This window comes from Bactrocera tryoni, chromosome 4 (genome assembly GCF_016617805.1).
Source record: "Bactrocera tryoni isolate S06 chromosome 4, CSIRO_BtryS06_freeze2, whole genome shotgun sequence".
Taxonomy (NCBI): domain Eukaryota; kingdom Metazoa; phylum Arthropoda; class Insecta; order Diptera; family Tephritidae; genus Bactrocera; species Bactrocera tryoni.
This window is the reverse complement of record NC_052502.1, coordinates 77,803,586-77,825,856: the sequence shown is the minus strand read 5'-3', so window position 1 is coordinate 77,825,856 and position 22,271 is coordinate 77,803,586. Positions and strand designations below refer to the sequence as shown.

The window sequence follows — 22,271 nt, the reverse complement described above, 5'->3', positions numbered from 1 at the left end:
GACCATAACAACTTAAAAACTTCATATTTGTAGTTGATGCCGTTTTTTGTGAGACAGAACCACAAACAAACTATGAGTAAAAGACGAAACCTTTCGAAAACAGGCCTAAGCCACGAATTTGTGTTAAAAACTGCAAATCTTGAAGGCTACTAAGTTCCAAGCACGCTGAATATTATGGGATCGGGCTAGTTTGAGTAAAAACAAAGGCGCCGCGGAGCAGTATGAGACCTGAGGTACATGTAACGGGGTTCGTTGGCTGCCAAGGAAGCTTACTTCGGAGTATATGCTTTCTTCGCTATACGGATATGTACATATGTAAGCGCTTATGCATAATCCCGTTAGGGTAAATATACAACAGAGTCAATATTACACACAAAATCAATAAATAAAAGGCAAAATATTTAATGAAAGCAAGATGAAATGAATGCCAGAAACCACTTGAGAGCGTGTCAAAGCGAAATCCATATGAAAAAAATCGTGAAATCATAAAATCAGTGATATCACACAAAAGTATTTATGTTAAGGATGAACTGGAACGCAACGCAGCCAGATAAGGCAATCGAACATATTCAAACACGAGAAGCAAAGGAAACGCGCACACACTTATGTACATATTTATGCGTATAAAAAATTCAATGAAATTATAGGCAAACAAATTGATAAAATATAAAGTGTAATGCTGACAGAAGGGCTGATAAAAATTATATAAACTTATATATTAAATATACACACACATACATATGTATGTATGGTATATGTATGTATGTGCGCAGAAAGAGTTGTTGATAAAATGTTGGAAAACAAATTAATCAAACTGCACCAAGGTGCTGATCGTATCAAGCAAACACACACACACACATTCAAACGCATACCCATATTGTATGTGTGTATATTTATATTGTATGTTTGCTTATATGTAAGTATGTATCTAGGTAAACATATCGATTTAAAGCTCATTGATAAGACGATTGTAGGGCAACTTTAATTGCGTTCTTGGATTTGACAAACACGCACACGCACACACGCATCAATAATATAATATAAAACGCATGGCTACTGCACTAGGTAGCCGTATGTATGTTTGTGGCATGTATCTGCTTTGGTGGCTTACTCAATCGTTTGCTCATTCAGTCATTCAGTCACTCACTCGCTCACTCTGTGTCATTCACTGACTTAATTATGTAAATATTTTTTTGTATGTTTGTATGTATGTAAAGAAAATCACTTACTTACCGTGGCCATTTGATTATTTAAATAGTTAAGTCTCTTTTAAATGCCAGTTGACATTTTATTGCCCATACTCGATCCATTTCGCATTGTGCGGCGGTTTATGCGCTTGCCGCGTTGTGTTTCTGTGTGTGTATGTGCTCGAGTGGCACTGGGGACAGGAAGTCTGCTGAGGCCAAAATGTGCTGAATATGGCAGTTTGATTGAAACGTTGGAAACACTTTTTGGTTTCGAGAATTGATTTGCTGAAATAAGAAAATATATATAAACATAAAAAATTAAAATAATGGTTTTGAAAATATATATGTATGTATATTTTAATTGAAAATTAATTGAACGTAACAAGTTAATGTAAAACAAGTACGAAAGGGCTAAGTTCGGTTGCAACCGAAAATTTTATACTCTTCCAACTTGCAAGAATTAAAGCCAGGAAAATATCTTAAGATGTAAAAAGGCAATCTGAGGATCGAAATCCAATCAATTTTATATCCATATACCCTAGTGGATCCGGCCATGCTGTAGTATACATTTTATACTATTATTCATATAATAAACTATTCAATACGTCGACCCGGTTTTATCTAGTTTTCTCAATACCACATACAAAAAAAACCAATCATATATAGTGAAATCAGCCGGATGTTCGAAAATCCTAGTATTACTTATGTATATAGGGGCTAGGCCAAATCTCCGCTCAAATTTATCTATTTTAGGCACAAAGATACACTGTTATGAATAAAACACGCTTTCTTATTTTCATTGAGATAACTCACATATTGACCGATACATGCGGTACAGTCACCCGGAAGTTCGAAAATCTTTATATTAGGTATATGGGGATTTTTGACATATAGATATAACATTAGAAGAGAAGAATTATCCCTTAATTTTAGTCCCCAAGCCATTTTAAACCATCTGCAGAAGGCTGGATATACAAAACACATATGATGTTTGGGTGCCGCATGATTTGACGCAAAAAAACCTTCTGAACCGAATCAACGCCCGCAATATGCTGCTGAAACGGAACAAACTCGACCCATTTTTGAAGCGATGATGGTGACTGGCAACGAAAAATGGATCACATACGACAATATCAAGAGAAAACGGTCGTGGTCGAGGCCCGGTGAATCGTCCCAAACAGGGGCTAAGACGGGATTGGCGGCCAGGAAGATTATGCTGTATATTATGAAGTTGCCGTCTATATGGAAACAGTTTACCGAAAGAAGCATTGAATAAAGAGCAAAAAAGCGGAAGGGAGATGTTTGACAACCTAATATATATCACACATTGACCGATATTTTCGAACAAAAGTCAACTATAGGTACCGGGATCTAAATATTAGGTACCTAGGGGCTTGAACAGTTTTTATTTGATTTAAACAATTTTTGGTCATAAGGTGGCACCCACTAAAGACATTCCTCGTGCAAAATTTTTTCCCGTTATGTTAATTTCTTCTTGATTTGATTTCTCCATATCGCAGAAGCGGCAGTTGGCGCAGGAGACTCTGCCCAAGTTGGACAAGTACTTCCTCAACCTGCAATGCCCTGGGTAGTGCGCGACGAGGAGGCGGAATTTGTCACGAAGGAGGTTGACTATTTCCTTAAATCTCTTTAGGAGCCGCTCCGCACGGAGGAGAGAGTGGAGAGGGAACAGCACTGGCAGCAGGCAGCAAGAATGCGCCATAGCAAGCTGTGGGACCCCACTGCGATGCAGGGTTCTGGTCCCGTCATCTTAGACGCAGCCGCAGAGCGGGCTAGTTCGCGGCTATCTCATTTCCGGCTACCCCTTTATGCCCCGGCACCCAGATTAGGTGTACCCGGTTGCACACTGATAGGCAGATCAGCCTTCCTATGGACTTCTCAACTAAAAGCGATTTAATCTCAAATCCTGAGATCGCTTTTACCGCCGCTTGACTGTCGCTAAGAATGGCGATACGCTGGTTGCGATAGTTGCGTTGGAGAATGAGTTCTACGCACTTTTCGCGCCGTCAGTGTACCACTGGATAGTACTGTCTCTCTTCAGAATATCAAGCGTGAAGTCATTCTACTCTGTCTTGCTGCCGAGAGTAACCATAAAATTCGTTGCGAAGTTAATCCTCTTTGTAACGCCGTCCCTTGGAAGAAGGGCCAGTGATGTGTTTTCCCCTAGGGTCTTCATCTGTTGAGACGACATTATCTTCGCTACCTGTTTAGTCACCAGATGCAGCGGTATGAGCTCCAGCATCACTTCAAGCGCTGCAATAGGGCATGTTGGTTATAGTCGTTATGTAGAAATTCTAATAAATAATATTTTCATATTCAGAGATATTAAATATTTCTGCATGCAAATTTTTCCCTCACACCCGAGTGTTTGTATGCAAATGCGCCACTCTTTTAGTCCTTACTCAGCAACATGTTGCATGTGCGCGCATGCATGTTGCAACACATCATTATCATCGATGTAACCACCGAACAATAACAATTTCAACAACAACAACATTCATAGACCAAAACAATTGACGCGAGCAGATTACAAGAGCGGAAATTTGGAAATTCAATTCTAAAAGCAGCTGCCACGTGTCCGCTTTGCGCCACCACCAACTCAGCAACAAAGCTAAATTGTTGTTTTTGTAGCACTTAATAATAATAGAGCGCGCATCAGACTATTCATGGCTTGTTGTTAATGTTTCGCTGTTGTCATCGCCAGCGAGCGCGCCCACACGTCGGCAGCGAAAAGGCAAAAGGTGCATACACGAGCGCCCGCGCGCACACACGCACAAACTCATTAACGCTACACTTTCGCCTGGCGCGTAGCAACCGGAACTTACGCGGCCTAAAAGGACCCACCCTCACTTCGATTGCCACGCGCGCCAACAACAACACGCAGTTTTAATAAAAATTTGTAAGCCAGTAGCGTTGTTGTTTTTGTGGAAACCGCTGAAATTGAGCAATAAACGTCGAAGCGCGAATTAACGCCGCGCGGCAGTCGCATAGCCGCAGCGGAAGTGCTCAAGCGCGCCCACCGCTCCAGCGGCAACACGGTGCGACCAACCTGAAAAGGTGGCTAAAAGGGCGTGTGATTGACTTAATTGACTATGAAAATGAGAAATTGCCGAAATGAAATCAAATTGAGCAATCGGCCGTCGGCAAAAACGCCGCTTTGCCGCAGCTGGCGAGGTGGTTAATGACTGCGCATAGCGGAAAGCCGAGCGCGCGGTCGTGTGCTCTGTCGGCAATATGTAGAAAATGTAAAACATTTTAAAGCCCATCAAAGCCGCAACAAACTGACTGGAGGGTGTTGGTGGTTATTGCGGAGATGCTACATCCCCCCGTGCGTTGGTTTAGAAGGCGTTCTCACTGAGCTCACCGCCGGTGGTTTAATGCCATTTTAACGGCAGCGCTTTGCCGTCTGTCCGCCCAGTGCCCACTTTTCTGCAATTTACCAGCCAGCTAATTACATTGCTTTAACAATCGTAGGCTTGTAATGTAATTGTAGTTGGTTTTGGTGCTTTGTTTTGTGGCCTCATTTCGAAATCACCGCTGACATGTGGACGCGTGTGAATTCGTACATTAAAATGATAAATCTTACTGCGGGAAAGCACAACTAATTAGTTGGGATTTTAATGACTCCGAAGCTAACTGACGGTCAGGGGTTTCAGGCGACAGCAAAACATCAACAGTGGAAACAGATTAAGGAAAACTACTTATTACTGCACTAAATGAGTTCAGAAAGAGAGAAACCATGGAATTCGGATTATAATCCCACCCACTCCCCATGTAACGGTTTTGGTAAAAACTATTAAAAGATGGTACGAGAGGGCCTTATAGGAGTCGGTGCCAAAATTAGATGACGAGAGAGCCCCAATTAAATCAATCTCGGAACCTACACTAATTCGGTAGGTAATATTACCGTGACATTCCTACATTCTTGTTCTTCTTCTTTACTGTTGTAGACACCGCTTACGCGATTATAGCCGAGATAACAACAGCGCACCAGTCGTTTCTTCTTTTCGCACAGTACTCGACGACAGAGTTTCTCTCCCACCACGAATACCACCCAAATTTGTGCCCCTTTATATGGCCCCTGTAGTAAATACTACAAGGACCTACTTGCCTCAGTCCTTGTTCGGTTCATTGCATTTCTTAAACTGCGGTGATATCAGCCTTCACTCTAACGAGAACATCAACAAGCTGGGCAGCGGCACCTCTCCAATGAAAGGACCGGACATTCCAGCTACATGCCCTTAAATCGTAATCCTTCATGCGTTTTCCATGGTCGTATCAAAAGGGGGATCTCTCATCGGATGTTGTTTTTTACTGTTCATTTTTTACGTGGCGGTTCCCAAACCCAGCGTACAACCCTGTGGAGGGGATGTTTCGCCTTCTCACTTTAGCTCGCTTTCAAACGGATGTTCTTTGGCTTTCCAGAGCATACTTGGCCTAAGACCGGAAGTCCTGAGCTGCTTGAGCCATATGTAATAGAATCGTTTCGGGTCAAAAGTGAATTTATACAAAATATCTTCGATATTAATTATATAAAATTTAGGAACTGGAAGCCACGCAAATTCTGAAGTTCCAAAATTCTCACAATACGGTTTTTGAGGAAATTGATAGTAAATTTACAAGACATCTTATTAAAAGCCATAGAAAAAACCCATTTCGCCCTATATCTTGTACACTTTTGACACAATTTGCAGGATTTTTTGCCCGAATTGGAGTTTTTAAATACCATTTTTGAAAATTTGGAAAAATTAAAGTATTTGTTACATTCAAAGCATAGGGTAACTGTGAGAGTGACACCTCGCGACGACAGAGTAAAAATAAAGATACTGTTTTTTTGTCACTCCTACGTCGCAATATGTCGCTCTCACAGTTTGCCCTATGCTTCAACTGTTTCTATTACTATGTTCTATCACTATTTTTAAGAAAGATATAAGCCAAAAGATATAAGACAAATTCAAAATCTGAAGAGTATTCGAGTAAAAATTAATATTTTTTTTGTTTCTCTTTATCTTTTATAATAAACTTTGTAAAAAAATTTGTAGAAGTATTTTTCTGAATATTAAAAAACAGCGAAGATCGTTTTTCCGCTCCCAAGACGTTGCGCCCGGGGCGACGGCCCCCTTCGCCCCCCACGCCACTGGACAAAATCCACGCCCACTTCACAAATAACACAATTTTGAAATCCATCTGATCTTTCAGCTTCCAGTTTACAATTCAAGAACCAATCAATCATATTAAAGAGTCTTTCAATGAGACTTGAGTTCGCCTGAGGTAAAAGAATAACTGATTCTTCTTAGTTACTACGGCTTCTTGAGGACCAAAGGACAAGTTTGGGAGTATAGAGGTAGTAAAACAATCCTATTCAAACAACAATCCTACGCTGGACGTGGTGGCATTTGTCTTCCTAGCTAATGATGTTCTCTTAACTGAGGCCGGACGTTATAAACTTCCATAACGCAGAGAAAATGCTGTAAAATGAACACAATGAATATGACTTCTGTCGCACACGCAACGGTCGGAATTTAGATGAACAATAGAAGTAACGCGGTCTGCTACTCTCCTCTTCAAAAAGTCCAGATATCGAGACAATAGTCTCAAGAATAAAGGCATCATTGCTACTAATTCGTTCCTCGGCTGGCAGTACGTAAATTATGCCTAGTTCAGACAATTAAATGATCAAACATGATTCAATCGACACAATTAATTGAGAGGCTCTTTAGCAGTTGGTCTCATGTATCTGAATAAATATGGTACATATGTACATATCGCTCCTTTGGACTCCCGCCCACCAACAAGAAATCAACGCCCACACCATTCGAAAGCATACTAAATTTTCTTTAGACAGTCCACTAACTCATCGTTAGACTTCAGCTTGACCACATAAATTACAAGTCCACAAGCGCATAAATCACTAGCGCACGAGCTGAGCAAATTTTTTGCAGGGCACGTTTGTGTGTGCTTCTAAGGATGGGCCGCCAACTACTAATTGAATTGATTGACAATATTTTATGTTTATTTTTATTTCATTGAAGCAAAGGACTTTTTATGCCCCGAACGAGTATATTTCGCAAATTTTTGCAAGCGTTTTTTGCAATGATTTTCTGCTTTTCACCCGCTGTTTTAGTGCGCCCGCATGTGACGAGGGCGGAGGGTGAGTGCTTAATGATCGAATTTGTTCAGATTAGTACTAATAGTCTGAGAGACGCCCATGGCTGAGCGTGATTTTCTATGGATACGTTAGAAACGCAAGCAGGAAGGGGCTGGTGCACAAGTGAATGAATGACACATATGTTTGCGAGCACTTGAGTGCATAAAAAACGCCAGGATATGCAATAAAAATAGTTTGAGCGGAAAAACAGGCATGAGTAACGAGCGCGAGACGAACAGCGAAAGCAAAGCGCAACATCGATGGGTGACTGCCAAAGTCCTTAGACCAATAAATACCCAAATATGTGTGCGCATTTTGTTGCAAAGTGCGTACAAAGTAGCAGCGCAGTTATCGCATAATCAACGAAGATCTGTAAGGAGAGCAGGGCAGCAAATGGAAAATAGTTTGTTTTGACATTGCGGGGGTGATTTCAACAACGCAAAGCAAAAGGCGATGTTGTGCAGACGTTATTGCAAAAGTTTACAAAACACTTCGCACCACACCCCGCCAATCAAGCTTAGTCCACAGCAAGCCAATGTATTGCTTACACTTAAGCTAATGAAATCGCCTGTTAAATGAATTGTGAAAGCCATAGCCGACATGCCAAAGGATAACAACCCGAAAAAATTAAGCAATTGACTTGACGATGTTTGCACAACGCGACTTAGGCGGAAGTGCGCGTTTTTGTGTTTCGCAAAATTTAAATTTAAAAAAATACATTTGACTTGTGGTTTGGTTTGAAAAGCAACTCCCTTTTTATTACGTGTTGCCGCTGGCGTTTGTGGCTCATTTTTTTGCAATTTTAAATTGAAAACTCGTGGTTTAGAGCTTAAAAAAGAGCGTGGGGAACGAAAGGCTCACAAATCTAGAGTTAAACATATTAGGAAGCGTGTCAATGCTGCTGAAGTGTCCATATGTGCTGACAGCTATTTAATCGAGCGTTTTAAAGCACTTCAACCGACAGCTGTTAACCCGTTCCGCGCGCTAGAGCGAAGTCGTTGGCCTTTTAATGGCTTTACTTGGCGAATTTGGTCCTGCAAACTTTGTACTTGTGGGTTTTTTGTTTGGAAGTCGTATTTGCTGATTCGCTGATTTATGTCGAACGGAAGTGTAGCAGAAACTTGCGTAATTTAAAATTAAGAGAAAAGCGGTAAATTATATCTGGCATTTTTTTTCTTTTTATTTATTTTATTTTAAGTTTTTTGTGGTATCCGAGCTGCAAAGAAACACGATTTATTAATAAAAAATAGTACGAGAGAAATATTTCAAGAGAATTATTAGTATTGTCTGGACGCAAACCCATTCAGTCGCCACTTTCTCAAAAGTTCTTAACCAAGCCATTGTGGATTAATAGTTAAATCCCCAGTTTACATTAAAACAAACTCATTTCTCCCAGTCCTAGTCCCAGTCGTCCCAGTGAATTACAACATTTTTTCAACATGCTTCAAACTCATCCCCGCCTACGCTAATCCACTTTTGAACCCTTTCTGTATTCGGTTGCCAAAGCAGTTTGTCCCACTCCGTCTGTATTCTAAAAAGATAAATACATTTTAATAAAATATGCCGTATGCAAATATTTACCTTCTTCGTCCAAACGATTTGCAAAACATTTCAACAAAATTTTATACTTGAATATCACTTCTAGCCGCTGTTTCAGCCTCAATTGTTTTTGTCACACTTCCGGAACTTAATGGACTGAATCCTTTGAATTTCCGGTGCCTGCCACTCCCAATTTTTTTGCTATTCAACATCTCACATTCGCTGCCAAACGCATTCTCTTGCATCTTTGGCATTTAAGTGACCCGTCATAATTCTTTTATTCCATTATACGTTCTTTTTTTGCACACAGGCCAAAATGGCCAACAACAATGGCTGGTCTTGTGCTTTTGGCTTTACTCGCGTCATTTGTAATTGCTTTAGGTCCGCTAATAAATTATCAGTTATTTAATTTTGACATTTTTCATATTTTTCGGCTTGGCGACTAAATCATTCTGTTTGGGTTTACTTGGCTGGAAGTAGTGGGAAATATTCGCAGATAGGGCTCACTGATTTTTGGTGCTTTTAATGCATTTTCACTTTTCTTAAGTTTATTTTTAAGTTTAGTTTATATTCTTCTTCTTCTTAATTGGCGTGGAAATCGCTTAAGCGGTTATAGCCGAGTTAACAACACCGCATCATTCGTTTCTTCTCATTGCTATGTGGCGCTAATTGAAGTTTCCATGTGAAGCCAGGTCTTTCTCCACCTGGTCTTTCCAACGGAGTGGAGGTCTTTCTCTTCTTCTGCTCGGCGGGAACTGCGTCGAAAACTTTCAGAGCTGGAGTGTTTTCGTCCATTCGGACATGACATAGCCAGCGTAGCCGCTGTCTTTTAATTCGCTGAAGTATGTCAATGTCGTCGTATATCGTCGTTCCATTCGAATGCGGTAATCGCTTCTCTTCCGAGGCTGTTGGTAATTTTTCATTGGGGGCGTTTTTTACGTGGCGGGTTCCAAACCCAGCGCACAACCCTCAGGAGTGATGACTAGCCTTCTCACTTTAGCTCGCCTTCAAACGGATGTTCTTTGGCTACCCAGAGGATACTTGGTCAAAGACCGGAAGTCGTAAGCCGGTTGAGCCATACGTAAAAGAATCCTTTATGGCCATCATGAACTTTCCTCACTTGCGTGAACTTCTGCACATCACTTCATCCTATAAGTTTATACAATATTACTGGATAGTATAGGGCAAGTTACCATCTAATTTTTAACTGAGTATCAGTTTATTTACTTTAATATATTATAAGTCCTGGGAAATTTTCTGATACCGTCAGTAATACTTCTGTAGTCTTCTACCACTCACTTGCTCAGGTCTCCCGAGTAAAAAAACCTTAACGACGAGCATTTACACGAGTTCTAGCAAGATTAATTGCGGATTTTTCGATTGAAGAAGTCTAATGCGGTAAATTTTTAACAAACATAAACGCAGCTATAGTTAGGAAAAAAGCAACTCTTTTCAAACCATAAAACCATGAAGAATAACTCCTCAACTTGGGATTGCATGCCGACAGTTCACGGTGTCAAGGTTTCGCTGCTTTCCGCCAAGATCTCTGGTAACCATGTTAAAGCATTGCACAAATGCACAAATTATTTATTTATTGACTTGTCTAATAGCTAAAATAACAATTAACGTCGAACGGCAGCCGCGTAGCGGAAGTCCTTAAATTGCCGTCGAAAACGGCAATACGCAACGAGTGAAGCGTTGCATGAGCGGAAGGGTTGGCGTTCACCAACAAACACTCACACACAAAATAAAGACACCAAAGGTAGCTGTCGGCAGTGAAATATGAGACAATATGCCGTCATGATAATTTGTTGTGACCGTGTATTATTATTTGTTTGTTTTCTGTTGGTTATGCTCTTCTACGGCTCAATATTACTTGTAGGACAAGCTTGTGAGGGCGTTGTTTATATTGTGTGCGACATTTGTTTTGAGTTGTTTATTTCTTTTATTCTGATTGTTGAGCCCACCGATTGATTTGCGCTGAACCCCTTCATGTTGTATACTTCTGAGGTAGCCATACATAAAATTGTCGTAGGTGCGAGTGAACAGTGCGACACGTGAGCTGACTTTCACCTTTTGACTTCGACTGGAGCGCAGCTAGTAAACGTCGCGCTGCAAATGGTGTCACCTTGCCGGCTACATTTACACATGTCGCGCTATGCGGACTCGAAGGAGTTATGTAAATTCATATTTTTCTATTAGCGGCTCCCTCCATTCGATATTTTGACATTTTCGGGTTCAACGCCTCTGAACCTAAGTGTCTCAATTAGCATATCGCTGGCGTGGGAAGTATGCCCTCACTATCATTGCTTTTATACTGCCTTATTTATTGCCCTTGCTGCATTATTGGGCTTTGTTCAACCACGAAATTAGCCAGCGAGGTCATGTGAAAGTGCAAAATTTGATTTTGATTTGTTTAATGCTTTCAGCGCACAACAGCCCTTTATTTGGATTTTTATATCATATTACATTACACTTTCATTTCGTTTATTGTTATGATATGCAAATCATGCGAGGCAATATTTAAATGGATGTTTTAATGTACTCATATGCATATCTAGCTCAATATGGCTGTGTGGCATGTGCAACACACGCGATGATTCCATTAAAGTCAACTCAGCAACACTTAATGTAAAATGAGTTGTGGGAATTGTTTTCAGTGCGACATAGGAAAGCTGGGAAAATTTTTGCGTGATAGTGGATACTGTGAGATGAGAATGAATCACAGCCGTATTGACATTTCAGTAGGATCTATATTGCTAACCTTAAGTTGAGGTTATATCCTAGGTGTGTACGAAGAACTGTGGAGTACAAAGCTTTGAAGCTTGATATTTCAGAACATTTTGTACAACTAATCTATACGAAGAACTTCAAAGTTGGTTAGCGAAGATTTTTTTCTTTTTATTTCTTTTATTTTACAAACTGCAATTTTCGTAAGTATTTCATATTAACAACTTTCGAGCAAGAAAAGTTAAAAGGCATACCAGTTTTCCCTTCTACAGTGATATCGTCAGTTGTTCGCTCACACTTTCCTTTCCATTCCATCTTCTTTTTAATACACACTCATTTTTCGTAACTTTACACTCTTCTACAGATCCACTTTCCTAAACATATCGCGCCTTTTGACTTGAAAAGTCCGTTCTTCAGCATTTTTTGTCATTCATACATACTTTGATTTCTTTTCCTCCCGCTGTCATGCTGCTCTCTTTATTAGTTGATTCGCTGCTTTACGACTTTATTTGTATCGCAGTCATTGTGCCACTTATTGGATAGGAAATTAGATACATTTTTATTATTTTATTATTGACAACAAATCGTCTTTATCGCCATTGACCTTTTCTCTACGCGCAGCATGGCAAACATTTTGTTAGTACACTATTTGTGTGTATTTGTGTTTCGAAAACGGAAACAGTGTTGACCGGATGGCTTGACTGGACGTATGACAGTCAATGCTACTTTAAGTTAATACATTTTTTTTAGTTGCACATTCTTCTTTTGTACGTGCGGATTATGTTTTGTATTGCTGACATGCTGAGGAAGTGATTCGGTAGTGATTTCGGCAGCTTACATGTTTCCGTACGTCCGTACACTTATGGACCATGCTTGCTATAATTCAATCATTGTTGCATGCCGCTTGTTTTCTTATTTAATTTCCTACAACATTGAATGGCATGGTGCTCAGTGATACAACAGCAACTTGAACTTTTGGCCGGAAATATTACGTTCATCGGCAATTGAGTGCGTTTGCTCGCGTGCGACAATTTTTTTTAATCCATTTTTTGCCCTTTGATGAGCTAACAGAAGCACACGCTGCGTCATAAAGTCCATGCTTTAATATGCTAATAATGTTTTTGGTCGAAGCTTGAGTTATTGCAATTTTGAGCGCCAACAGTCAATCTTCGACTGCTTTTCTGGTACGAAGTTACGCAGTTCAAGCACCGTCAACAAAATTTTTTATTTTATTTTTCCACTCTAAGCATACAAGGTTGGTAATCAACTATTCTTCAGTGGTTTAATTTACAAAGTAAAGCTTTAGTTTAAGTTTTGATGACATTTTCCCACCACTTTGCATGCGCGCTAATTGAAATCCATTAGTCGGGAAGTCATTTCTCAAAAATTATCGCTCACCACACCGTTAGCGCTTCCCAGAATAAGAAGTGTCCTGCAAACTGCCTTTTCATTGCGGTCAGCTGAAGTTCACTTATGAATTTCTCAAATTTTGCTGACCCATGCCCGCACACTTGAGTAAAATTGACCAGCGTATGTTCATAGCATTTCATATAAATCATAAAAATGTCAAGAATTCATTTACTTAGCAATGAAGTGCAAATCCTAGTGCAGAAACGGACGAAATTTGTATGCTTTTACACCACTACTCTGCAAAATACTCCCAAAAATCACGCTAACCCACTCATCTTCATGCATTGATTTCTATACCGATCTGATATTGCTCAGCCATAAAAACATTTATCTATAGTTTCCGCTTAAATGCACAAAACGTAAAGGACAAACACGCGCGTTAAATAAAAGTGCCACAAGCATTTGGACATGCCTGGCCACTTTGCGACGCCAATGCATATTTATTCATATAAGAAACGGTAGAATTTTCCCAAAAAGCATATGCATGTAAGGCGTCAGCAACATGAAAAAACTCGTATATATAGTACGTAGAGCTGGTCAAATTCATACTACCAACGCGCCACCACTCCACCTTGCACACCAACCATAAATGTGCGCATAAATCATAAACAAATAATGAGCTACGCCACTCGGTCCTTGGTTCGGCCGGCGGGTGCATGGTGATGCTTGAATGCCTGCCGAATGGGGTGTGTGACGCGCTCATAAAGGGATTAGCATCTCCGCAATATGCTCAGTGCACCGATTACACCCGTTTAATAGCTTCGATGGCTGGTTATTTATTAAATACATATTTAGGTGTATCAAATTGTTATCGCAAAAACGAGATCTGGGTCATTTGTAACTTGTATTTTTATGTAAAGCACGGACACGGGCGCGAACGCACGCGGCAGCCACGATAAGCTGGCGATTATTTACAGATTTGTGGTTTGCTTATGCACACACTTCCAACACATTTATTAACTATATTATATACGTATATGTTTGTATATTTGTGTGTACTTACATTGAAAATTAGCTGCGCTGTGCTGAAATCGCAGATTTTTTTAAAATTGCGGTTCAATTTTTCACTTAACGGCATTCAACAGTTACACTTTTATTGACTTGTCAAAGTGCAGTGCTGCCAAGTGGTGAAGTTGATGAAGGCTAGCTTAGGCGGTTACCAGACGGTTTCGTTTATTTAAGCTGTATTTACAATATGCAGCATTAACTAAAATAAAATGAAAAATACAATTAAAAAATAAATAAATAAAAATAAATTAATTAAATTATTTTTACCTATCGCTTATGCGAAAACTTCATTGGAGGACAACAATTCTCAACAAGTTTTTGATCAGATAAGATAACTGCACAACTGAAATATGTAAAGTGAAATAAAAAAAATTATAAGCCAATATTAAATTTAGATATAGAAAACACAAAAATTAAATACTTTAAATCAAGCAAAACTAACCCAAAACAAGAAAAAATATTATTGATTCCGATCGTTCAGTTTGTATGGGAGCTATCCGATATCGCCAATTCCGACAAATAGCGTCTGGAAAGGAAACAACGTCTACAAAATTTCATATCGATAACTCAAGAACTCTAGACCCTCAGTTTTTCGCGTATAAACTGACAGAGAGATGGACAGATGTTGTTATTAAAGTTCTAACGGTTATCTAATCCCCGTTAGGATGGTAAGGATTATCTAGGTTATCGTCGACGTCATCTAATGGGATGCCCTAGAAACGTGCTGTTTCGACGGGGTCGGACAAAAGGGTGTCAGATGAGTGGGGTTGGAGGGGCATGCAAAGAGGTGGCCACTGTCATGCGGAGACTTATTGCACGCAGGACATATGTTGGATATGTCGAGGTCTATTCTTGATAAGTAGGAGTTTAACCTGCTACAGATCCAGAACGAAACAGCGCAAGGGTCACTCTCGTTTCTCGCGGCAACTCGAGAGATGGACAGATAGACGTACATGGCAAAATTTACACAACTCGTCCCGCTAATTATTTACATAACTATCTTTTATAGGGTCTCTGACGTTTCCTTTTGGGTCTTACAAACTTCGAGGCAAACTTAGCGTATATTAAGTTCAGGATATAAAAATATGTATCCGAATTCGGCCAGTTGCGAAGTTACAAAGTCTGATGTAGTGGAAACCGCAAATGCATCCGACCAATGAATAACTATTAGAAAACAATTGTCTATCCCTCTAGCAGTATATTCAAGATGAGAGTGGCTTCGACGGGATACGACCATATATAATGGCGTGTTAGGCTTAGCTCCCGGATATGCCGAAATCGAACTCGTAGTCAGTCCAATATCTAGAGGTTTCCAAAAGCAACACGAGCTTCTCGCCTGCTGCCTGGCATTGGTCAGCCTTACAGGAGATCATTTGTTGGAAGTTTGTTGATTCTTTCGCTGTCTTCAACTCGTCACAGTGCTCTTTTGCGTCCAATATGTGTTTTCATGTACAAAGAGCTCTTCGCGTGTTTGTGTGGCAGTGAATCTTATATAAATGTCACAGTGTTGACAGCCGTCGGACGTGTGGCATACGCTCATGAATGCTTAAATGAGTTTGCGTCAGCTGAGCGCTGGTTGAGGGGTCACGCCACAGCACCCTTCCAAAAAGTTACACGTGTCTACAGCATCATAATGCTTGTAAGTGAATTCGTGTGCCCGCCTTTTCGTGAGTTCGTCCGTCCGTCCGTGCGGCCACCCACTGGCGCTGCATGAGTTCTCACATCAAAAACAAAGAGAATAAATGCCAGATTTCAATTTGTGCACCAAAAGTGTTTATGAGTTTTTCACACAAACAACAACAGCAGCAACAACCACACGGGCGAAGATTGTTGGAGAAAGGAAAGATTGGCTTTTTAACTGTTACAGTGTCAACAGCCAAGCGCAAACATGCAACCACCAACAACACCCACCACCACAGCAGCGCCGCCCCAGCCGCATTAGTTGCGCCTCGACGGGCGTAAAGTTCATCATTTAAGGCGTTAAATAGCCGAATACAAAGCAACGACTTGTTTGCAGCGCTAAGTATGCCTCGGTGTTTGCCGCCCCCTTGGGAAATTTTACAGCTTTATTTGTTGTTTGCAGTACACTGCCGCACGTTACTGTAGCTCTTGTTGTTGTTTTTGTTGCTTTGTAAATTTTGTTGACTTTTGCGTTGTAAATACGAGGCATTTAATTTGTTGTTTGCTCAATGGCTGTTGCTTTTGTTGCTATTGTTGCTGTTGTTAGTTGTTGCAGCTATTGTTGTTGTTGTATGTGTATTGGTGTAATTTTCGCCTGTAATATGACATGATGGAATCATCAAAATCGCATTAAACGCGCCGTGTAAATTATACGCTTTATTAAAAGACTCTACAACAACACCAACAGTATTAAACCGAAAGTACCGCAAAAGGATTTACGCGCCATGCAGAGGCCTTAAAATTTAATCGAGAGATGTTTAAAGATGCAACTGTGATATGAGATCAGCGTAAAAATAAGACTTAAAATGCAAATGAGGTTAAGGTTTAATAGAGTAAACTCCTGATGGCTGTGCCGCACTACAACCAATACACGTCTAATTAAGACTATGTGTGTTCTTTTAAAGTCTAACTGACATTACTTATGAGTTTGTTGCTTTTTTTTTACTTTTCTTGAAAATTTCGACGCAGCACATCCGCGGTAGTCTTTTGCTTCCTTCTTAGAGGCTGAATAAACACTAATGATGCGGAAAAAGGTACGAGGCGTTAGACGGAGCTGATGGCCACAGGACTTAGGACGTTTGTAGCTTAATGTACACCCTTATACTGTTTCGTTCCTCCAAAAGGTGGCTAACCTAGACCAAAAGACTTATAGGTAGTAACAGATGGAAAGTGTTTTGCATCCTCTTCTGAAGAAAAAGCTTTCCGAACATACATATTTGCTAACTCACTGCCCAAGATCTCTTCACTTTTATATTAGATACAAGAACGGAGCTTTCTATAGATGCGAACAAAAGAATGAATCTGTTAATGGGAACCATTCGGAATCAAATCTACGAATTTTCTCCTCTATTCCTTATAAAAGGGTTCAGTTCTGCCTTTTTCAACAGGCGGGGAGGTCGATCCTGTTTCCCATATTACAATTTACCGGCCATACTACGAACGCAACAAACTACAGACAGAAATTGAACGCCATTCACAGCGGAGCTAATAACAGCTTCACTGAATCCCTCCGAGTAAATGGCATCCATGAATTGAAACTCCCACCCATTACAGATGAAAAGCTTAAGTTGCTTTGCCAATCTAAAGTGCTTCCCTTGCCCAACATCCCTCTGGAAATTGAATCAGGTTAAACTCTTATTTATCCAGAATTGAAATATATATGCTCTCACAATGAGTCCCTGCATAACTCTAATCACCTCTTTGCATGCTCTTTGAAACCGACGCATCTAACACCCCTTTCTCTATGGTGCTACCATGCCGAAGCAGCACGTTGTCCGAGGCTGCCGCTGCAACAACAAATTGGAGTTTTATCAAATAGTTCTAAAAAAAAAGTCAAAACTTTTGTTGAGTCTATTTAGGTACACCCTGTAGCCATGTTCTTTAACTCAGCCTCGAACACAAAAGAAAAAAGTATTAAGGTACAATATATAAGAGAGAAAAAAATGTAGACATTAAATAAAAATGGAGCTGGCAGCCACGTGATAATAATTTGTATTCATTAAAACTGCTAGACGCCGCCACAGGCCGCAGACGACTTGTGGACTGGTTGAGAAACGAAGAAAATGAAGAGGAAAAATAGGAGGCGAGAATAGGAGGTTGTACGCAAATGCGTTGCACTTACTGCCTACAACTTAATAGCAATAAAAAGAGACCTGCTGAGACGCAGCTCATACCCGTTATAGGCAATTTATGATTTTTAATAATAAAAAGGTGCGAAGAAGTTTCAGCACAATGGCGCTAAAGAGAAGGAGTATATGCGACCTGAAATAATGGAAATTAAAAATCTATTTAAAGCAGTTGAGCGCAAAGCAACCTAATCCTTTCCCCACTCTACAACTCTTAGAGATGAATTCATAAAGTCGCTTAATCCTGCTTTCGTCAACTCATCATCGTCCATCACCGTAGCGCGTTCCATCCATCACCAGCTGTCAACGTAGACACTTTTATTGGGCAAAATTTTACAGAAATAAACCACAGCTGCCTAGATGCGACGCAGGTGTAACGGTAAAGAGCGCCTAAAACGCCACTAAGCCTTTAATGAGATGTGCAGGAGAGCACCGCTCAACAGCAGGAGGGAAGAGAAAGCACCCTTTTAACAACGTAACCACAAAAATTAAAAAAAAATATAAACAGCAAACCAAAGCAACAACTTAATTAACAGCCAGCAGCAACAAAATGACGAAGAAAAGCGAAAAAAAGGATAAGCGAGCAGACCAACGCCTGCGTAAAGGGTGGCAGAGCACGTGTGTGGGGAAAGTACACAAAGCGTTTTAGCAAAATGGCGCATTTCATGTGTAAAATTAAATACCTTCATGAGTGGCGCTCCATTCCACGCTTCATAACTTGTTGTTTTGCGGTTTGACCGCCAACCCCCAAGTGCTGTTGCCCAAGCAGGTGTCAGCTGGCAGACACTTGCTCACTGCTTCTCCACGCACCAGTCTTTTATCTCTTTCACACTCACACTTATATTCCCAGCGCGCAAGGGAAATTTTTCATACGCTCTTGAAGGTGAATTCCCCCTGCTTTTTGAACGCGTCTTGTTAAGAGATTGTGGTGATTTTTCTTAAGTTTAGAGAATTGATTGATTGATGATTTCTTTTGGTTTCGGTGGAATGAATTTAAAATTAAGCAAAATAAAATAATTATTAAATTTTTAGAATGCTGAAAATACGCCGTTGGTGGAAGCCAATTCTGTTTTATTTGTTGTTGCAACGATTATTCAAACCCTGCTTGAGAGAAAGAAATAAGTTAACCATCATCGAAGTCGCTTGACGGGAGGCTAAGGAATCGGGCTGTATCGACGGGTTCGGACTATGTCATGCGGGGGCTCTTTGCAAGCAGAATATGGATTTTGCATGTCAGGCTCTATTATGGATAAGTACCATACCCCAGGATACTACAATACTTAGAACGAAAGGTATTGTTGTACTAGGGTCATTCTTGTTTCACACGGCAATACTAGTTATTCTTCCGCAATAGGTGGTGTTTAGATTCCGAGTACGCCATTCACTGAGAGGTAGTCAATGGAGGTGTTAATATCTCCACTGTGATTGGCGTTCTGAGCGAGTCGGAAGTTGGTAGTGTCCGCAACTTGGTCGGTATATTGATCCAGTTCATCGACGTGTTGAATGAATGTTCTAATATTTTTAGGAGGCGGCTCCGCTTCATGCAAATGACTTGGAGAGGAGTCTGTTATGCTTCTTTACAGGGAGCATGCGGACCTCACTCTGTAGATTATCGATGGGAAGCATCCTTTTCTGGTTCGGAGTGCCGTATTCTGGCAAGTCTGTATCTTCTCTATCTGGGCCTTGCTGAATTCCGATGATTATATTGGGGTAGCGTATTTGATGAGCGGCCGTCCGATTGCCTTTTATGTATTCAACAGCGTCTTTTTGTCTTTGCCCCAAGTGCTGCCGGCTAGTGACTTGAGGATCTTGTTGCGGCTTTGTACGTTTGTGACAATCGTGATTGCATGCAAAGTAAAAGAGTGTAGACTGTCATTTGATTTTTTGGGCTCTTCACGGTCGGAATTTTAACATCATCGACGGAAAGACAGATTCGTCCAGTTTGTAAATAGGGTAACCGAGGTTTTGGCAGGAATGCAGAAACTGGTTACCTTGCTTAGGTGGCTGCTGTGCCGTGAAGCGGACAGTAACGCCTGGAGCGCTCACCACTATCCGCTTTTTATGTTGTAAGTAATTTTAGAACCATAGTAGTCGGATCCGAGTTTTTGAAAACTAATATTTATCTCTGATAAGCTTTCAAAGATACTGTTATTTGAAACAGGCATTTATGTAGACCGATATTGATCCATCCTTTTAAGCTAACTCATATCGATCCTTGAGGTTGGGAAGCATTCGCAACATCCGAGAATACTACTTTAGATCGGTTTCGGTTTAAAACGCGTACCATGTAAAACACTTTTTATGATTTGGAAGTAAAAACTTACCGATCCAACCCCAAATAACAGGCCTTGGCGGGATAAAATCTGGGTCAATTCCGGTAACATGGAACGGTATGTCGTGACTCGGACGTCAAGGTCGCAGAATTCTCTCATGTATCTAGCTGCTGACCAATTTCAACTTATTTTACGACCTTCTTGAAGTAGCCTCGATCTACTAGTCAGTTCGGCTAAATGACTCTAATGAGATACGACTACGAACAACACGCATTTAAGAGTTACTTGTGAATCGCTCAGTGAGTTAGTTGTAATTTGAACAGCTTCACGATCTCTCTTCATAGAAAATTTATGCCATGGCTTTTTGTAATTATTTTCTATTGGGCTTCGCATAACCTTTGGGCTTCAAAACGATATTGATTGTGGATCGAGAATATTGATTGTGGATCGAAAATATTGATCGTGTCTACATTGAAGTGTCTTGCATAGCTTTGATAGAGCCTCTGTAAAGAAAGCAGCGCTTAGTTAGAAACTTTTTTCAAATTCTCTCAACCATTTCGAGTTTTACCTTTCTCTCCGTTGTGTTTTTGCGTATGGTGGTATATTTTGTTACAGAAATTGATTGTTGTAATTCAAGTTCTTGAACCGCTTTTATTATTTTTCATCGAAATAACGGTGTTTTACAAGCTTTCTTTCAATTTCTCGTTTTGTTTCGCCCTCAAATCACTTCCGTGGTTAAGCCAAAGTCTGTTGCGTAGCTTTTAAATCGCTAAATTGAATTACGCATAATCACAAATATTTATTTTAAAATTTAAAAACACTTATTTCACAAGAGCTTATATAAACCATGCAAACTGCGATTTTTTGTTTAAATTTTTATTAATTTTTTCTTGTTAATTATATTATTGCTATTTGAGTTTATGTTTATTGAATTTATTATATGTAACGGTATTTTGTTTTAGTAATTTTAACCTATTTATTTTCTTTGTTGTATTTGTAGAATTCGCATAGTCTGGTTAGCGCCTTAAGATTACTGATTACAAAACTAATTTAAAAGTGTTTTTTTGTTTTTTGTTTTTTTTTTAATATTAAAATTTTTTAACTACAAACTAATGTGTATAAAAAAATCAAATATTGCCGCGAACAGCGGAAAATATAACTTTGCTGTTCAGTTTTTATATTAAAAAAATTACATTTTTTATTTATATGTATATTAGAGGGTGACTTGAAAAACAAGCCACAGAGGAAAGGAAGAAATTTGTAAAACTCACAAAATTAAAGTGTAGAGGTTTATTGTAAATAAATAACGATTTCGACTAAAAAATTAGTTCGAGAATTATTTAGAAAAGGCAGATATTTGTAAAGTTTAAAATAAGAACGCAAACTTGGGAAGACTGCAGATGGTAATTCATGCACTATGTGCAATTATTACTTTTAAATTAAAAAAAAAAAATTTTTGCAAAATGTAAAAAATTTTAAAATTGTATATTAAGAAATGAAGGAAAGAATATATTAAAATGAGAAGTCCAAATTATTCTAAGTAATGATAAAAGGCTAAGAAAAAGAATAAGCGGAAAAATATTAAATAAAATGAGACCTGAAAATATAAACAGATAAAAAAATAAATTCTGAAATGAATAAAAACATATAATAAAAAAATTTTAGAAACCAAAAACCGTAACATTTCAAATATAACCATTTTGGAATTACATAAAAAAATATTTTAAAACTTTTAATTAAAAATGTAAAATAAAAATAAAAATTTAAATTGAATGAACAATTTTTATAAAACAAAGGAAAAATTTTTAAGGAAAACAAACAAATAAACAAAAACAATAATAATAAAATTGTTATACAAAAATTTTAAGGATTAATACATTTGCTTTTTTTTAAATACCACGATTTAAAAATTATTAATATAACTAAATAATTTTGGAATTACATAATATATATTTTAAAACTTTTAATTAACAAATGTAAAAAGAAGGAAAAATATTAACAATAAATTTATACAAATAAAAAAATTTTAAAAATAAAATAAAAAAATAAAAATATAAAAACTTAAAAAAAAAAAATAAAATTAAAACTAAAAAAATAAAAATTAAATTATATAAATAACAAAAATGTAAAACAATCTAAAAGCATTTTT

At 39.0% G+C, this 22,271-nt stretch overlaps 1 long non-coding RNA gene across 2 annotated transcripts in view; it reads right to left on the bottom strand.

The window, feature by feature from the left end:
• The window catches only part of LOC120774188, a 102,509-nt gene extending 80,813 nt beyond the window's left edge, over positions 1-21,696 (bottom strand). Inside the window, exons 1-5 of one of the 2 annotated variants that reach the window (XR_005705225.1) lie at positions 20,691-21,696; positions 20,174-20,625; positions 14,311-14,386; positions 14,039-14,242; positions 1,234-1,472 (exon numbers count right to left, since the gene is read on the bottom strand). This is a non-coding gene — a long non-coding RNA (uncharacterized LOC120774188). Of the gene's footprint in view, positions 1-1,233; positions 1,473-14,038; positions 14,243-14,310; positions 14,387-14,485; positions 14,571-20,173; positions 20,626-20,690 lie in introns of those variants that run through there. The other variant, XR_005705226.1, reaches the window with a different exon arrangement.
• Positions 21,697-22,271: the final 575 nt, after the last annotated feature.